This window comes from Apis dorsata, unplaced genomic scaffold (assembly GCF_000469605.1).
Source record: "Apis dorsata unplaced genomic scaffold, Apis dorsata 1.3 scaffold_256, whole genome shotgun sequence".
Classification (NCBI taxonomy): domain Eukaryota; kingdom Metazoa; phylum Arthropoda; class Insecta; order Hymenoptera; family Apidae; genus Apis; species Apis dorsata.
The window spans coordinates 1,132,056-1,137,322 of NW_006263534.1; positions in this window are offsets into that span (position 1 = coordinate 1,132,056).

A 5,267-nucleotide genomic window follows, 5' to 3' on the forward strand; every position below is an offset into this window, starting at 1 on the left:
ATCGACTTGTCGGTATTAATAGAATACATGTATCCAGAAATCCGACGCGGAAGCCTCAGAGGATCCATTCGGGTCAGGCAGCCAGGGAAATCCTTTAAAGCCGAGAGATCTCGCTGATTCCATTTCCACGCCGACCTGTTTACCTTCTCCTCCAGATCTTGCCGAGAGTTTTCCTATTCCTTACGGCCGTGCCTCGAGCAACCCTATTTCCTCGTGAATTCCTCGTTTTCAACCTGTTTGAATATTCCTATTATAATATCGAGATACTTTTTCTCTCTTTTGCATGCACTTTAAATGGAACCTTAATCATTTCTTCATTGTTCTTAAACGTTGGTTAAAAGGGAGGACAGGCAAAAACGAATCGAACGAATAATTTTTAATTATTAATCCCTGTTGATAATGATTTTATTTGAAACCGTTTGTAAATTTTGATTCGTTTAATATTTCGAAAAATACTTTATAGAGGATTAACTTTTGAATTCAAATTTCATTTCGAAAGTACGTATAATCAAAATCAAACTGCTACAAGAAAGCAGTTATTTAAAAAAAAATATATATATATACATATCATTAATCTTCGTATTCGAAAATTCGTCAATGTAACAAATAAAATTGATACAATATAAAAATATTTAAATAATTTCGAAAAAAGAACAATATTTGTAGAAGTACATTAGTACATACATATATATTTCTCAATCGAAAACAATGTTTCTTTCTTATAAATCGTACAAATTCGCGTTTCTCCTTCCTCTCGTTCTCGAAGGAGCACAATCATCGCGGAACGTGTTCAATATTTGGAACGGACTCCCTTTAATACCGAACTTCTTGAACGGTTGAAATGATAAACGCGCAGTGGCACGATGAATTAACACCAGCGCCACGAAACTATTCGCCAAGGCTTAAAGATGCTCGTGCATCTTTAATAAACTCGACCCGGTCAGTTCTCAGGATCGCCGCGAAGTAAGTAGTCGACATTTCTTTCTTTCTCTCTCTCTCTCTCTCTCGGTTCGAGAGAGAGAACCGAGAACCTTGTAACAGTTTCCATCGTGCACGTATCCTGAAAGAAACTGGAACTCGAAGAACACTTGCACAGCTTTCGTTCCTTCTTTCGAAACGAGACCAGGCGAAAAATTGGCCGGTTAATCGTGGCCGATTAACGGTTTAAAAGCGAATGGATGATCGTTGGACGAGAAGGATTGTTTCGACGGAAATAATAACCCCTCTCGAATCGGGAAAGACTTGAAATTCCACACAGAAGGGGGGGATCGATACGCTTTGGCACCGTGTCCATGGATTCATCTTTTAATAAGCGACCCTTCTTCTCTTCTCTCGAGTCTTCTCGACGACCGACCGGTCAAGAATGCAACGCGTTCTATCAGCTGAGTTCTTTTCCGTAAACGCTCTCCATCGATTTTCTCATCTTCTTTCGCATGGTGGATGAAAGATTAGATTGGAATAAACAGGGGAATAAAAGTGAAAGAGAAAGTTTTGGGAAACTTCTTTTTTTGGAATATTTAATCCTTTGTATTCGTATAATATGCAGTGTGTTAAAATGAAATATTCAAACGTTATTAAGAAGATAAAAATTAATTCTTTGAGGATGCAACAATTTTCTGATCTGCATTAAGCTTTTTATTGTAGGGTATTTTTTTTTTACTTTGTTGCGTGTAACGATTCTCTCTCTCGTATCATGCTGGATTTTTCCACCATCTATCTAGGTGGACTAGATTCACCTGGTTGTTAAATGAAACGTTAATTAGCGCGTCGTATTAATCGATGTATCCTGTCCCCGATCGTTTCTCATTCTTCCTTTTCTTTTTTTTGCACTCTCATCTTAATCATCTCATCTTTCCACCTGCTAACGATCCTCCGTCGTGTTTTCGATCTTGTTTCCAATAATCCAACGTTCGAATCGTCGTTCGAGCTGTATACACCCATTTTCTGGCGGGAAATTATCACGTGTTTGGGAACGGAAATTCGATTCCCGTGTAATCATTGTTTCTTTTAACGAACTTTGCGCTCGGAGCAAATTACACGTTCCAAGAAATTTCACGAGGAGAAAATATTTAATCAGGGGCTAATTAATAATCGGGGCGGGAATTGGAGTGAAACGACGCACGAGTTCCCGTGAATCGAATGAATTCGAGGGAAGCATTCGGTTGGAATTTTGACTTTTATTCTACGGAGGAGGGCGTAGAGGAGGTGTTCGATGGAACGTTCGATCAGCTTTTGTGGAATGTGTGCTCAGTAGGTCGAGCAATGCGAGTGGGATGAAAAAAAAACGTCATACATATCGGGTGTCTCGTCCAGACAAATGTCGCGTGGTCACGTTTCGAATGTGACGTGAAACGTCAGATAACGATAAATACACGTCGTACGTGTTTGTACGTACACGCACACACACGGTATGTGTCTATCTTTCGAGTACGTCTTGTTTTCGAGAAGAGAATAATACCGATATTGTGTACTCGCGTATACAATTCTTGGAACAGTTTCCTACTATATACACGAGGTTGACTAAATCTGGAACGTTCAAGTCTGGAATTATCAAATGGACGTGAATTGTCGTTTCCCAGGAAGTACGAAATAATCTTGGTATTTATTTATATTCACTAATAACTAATATTATTGGGGGGAAAGGAGGAGAAAAGAACGTAGAGAACAAAAGTGTTATTATCATCGCGAGCTTAATTACGCAATGAAACAGATGTGTCAACAGATAGAGAAATGTAATAAAACGTCACGAGATGGAAAAGTGTCACGACACTTTCGAACAAGCCTTCGAACAATTTGCATTAAAGTATATAAAAATTGTGACGTATACGATTATCTATATATTCGCAAGATTCTGATCTGTCGTGCTATACACATGTGAGAATCTGTTCTTTCGTCCACGTCACGACGCTTATGTAAACCTCGAGAATCTATTGCATCGGAAAATATTTATTTTTCTTTCCTTTTTTTCCCTTCCTTTCTTTTCTCAAAGGAAATCTCGTTTGACACGACTTAAATGGCATCGCTGATGATCGATGTTTTTTTGCTCTGAAAATTTATACCGTTAATACTTAAATCGCATTTAAAATATTTACACAAAAGATTATATTATCCGTATAAAATGTAAAATAAAGATCGATCACGAGCTGGCCGATCTTCATTCGCGCAAAATTTCATTTTCCGATTCTTTTACTCGCGAGTAACCGGTCCACGAAACCTCTCTCCTCCTCCTCCTCATCGATCGATCCAATCGATCTAACCCATTTCCATGAAACGCCATGCATACCCCGTATACCCCAGAAACACGTCGAGCCCTCCACCTCCACCACTGAAAGGGTGAAAGGAAGAGGGGCGAGAGAAGAATCCGTGGCATAAAATTGTCGGTCGAGTCGAAAACCGCATAGCGGGAAGCAGCCCCACTGGCAGGGGGGAGGAGGGTCGAGAAACGTCAGCCCTCGCCGAGGATAGAATCTCGACCTACGTTCAGGTCTCGCGGTCGCTTCCGGCCAAACATCGACGGCGTAAGGGCCGCGGGAGGGTGGAGGGGTTATTCGGAAATTCGCGAGCGGAGGGCGCCGCGGCGTCGACGAAAGAACGAAAGAAAGAAAAGTTTGGGCGTATGCGGCGTGGCTGGTCCCCCTCTTCGTTTCACCTTCGCGGCTCCTCGCCACCCTTCTCCTTCGACCGGAGATCCTCCCTCTCCTCCGCTCCCTCTGTGTTCTCTCCTTCCTTGTCCCACCCTTCCTCCCGTTCTTCTCCCTCTCTCTCTCTCTCTCTCTCTGTTCATNCTCTTTCCACCCCCGTGCAATCGACGTAGCGCGTTTATCGAACGACTGCGCGCGCAGCGATAACGGGGATGGGGCGTGCTACGTGTTGGTTGGTCGCAGAAAGACTGGCGGTGGACGGACGAACGAGCGAAGTAACGAACGAGAGGAATCGTGCAACGACGACGACGACGACGACGAGGACGAGGTGACGGTGACGGCGACGTCGGCGAACACGGGAGCACCAGACACGAATCGGAGCTCGCCGCGCCACTGTTTCCCGACCAGCTCTGTCAACACACATACACACACATATACACACACACACACACGGCCAGCCCCAACAACGCGCTTTGTCAACAGTGACAGCTCGTGTACGCTCGCGAGCGTGTACAGGTCAAAGTGGGTTCCACGTTTACATACGTAATTTCGAGAGGAGTGCGTTGCAATTGCCGGGACGAGGAGTCGTACGCGAGTTCGTCGAGGAGATAACCCGAAGAGGAAGAGCGAGTGGAAGAGGAAGAAACGAGGAAGATAGAAGATAGGATAGGATCGGGAAAGAAGCGGAATAATATCGAATATATCTCTGGTTGATCCGGAGAGAGTAGCCGGGAGGGCAAGGGTAAACAAAGAGGTATCTGGTGTCCAGAGAGGAAGAAGAGTGAACGTTCTCGTGGATGGTTTGTTGTTGGCTCGTATCGATCCATCGGGAAGGAAAGTTCGGGGCTAATCCACGGATCTACGGGGAGGACCGCGTGGAGGGAACGGCTGGAAAAGTGGTAAATCGAGTGCGGCGGGAGTGCGACGTCGAGGTGGTGCTGGTGGTGAACGGCGAACGAAAGTTGAGGGGGATCGTGGGAGAGACGGAGGGCTGTTCACCAGGGAAAAGGTGTAATCGTGGCTTTCGGAGGCGACGAGAGGAAACCAGAGGGAGGAAGGGATAATAATAATATATATCCGGTGAGGTATATCAGGTGCGTCGCTTTTTGTGTTTTCATTCAACCGTTTTGATCCTCCCTCCGAAAGGCGGAGGGCGGCGAGGAAGGCATCGATCGCTCGCCATTTTGCACGTCGACCGACATCTTCTCCACGCATCGACGACATTTTCCCTCGTGACGGTAAGACAGAGGAGGGAATTTTCGGCGAGCCGTAGCCGATCCACGATCCGGCCGAGGAAAGAGTGTGCGCCGCCGAATATCGCGCAGTATATTTTTTTCGCGTATATACTCGTTCGGTGGTTATCGATCGCGCGTGAACCTGTACGAGGTTCGAGGTTCTCTCTGGCCGAGGAGAGGGTACGCGATCGCGATTAGCCGACGAAACAGAGGACGAAGGTGAAGGAGAGAAGGAGGATAAAACTGAGAGGGAAGAAGTAGCTCGGAATTAAGGGAAAGTAGAAAAGGGGGAGAGAACAGGGTCGTTCAGGTCGCAGGTAGAAGTCAGCAGGCTGGGAGGTCGGCTGAGCGAGGTGGTGGGTCCCGTCGTGGAGGAGGCCATCGAGCCAGG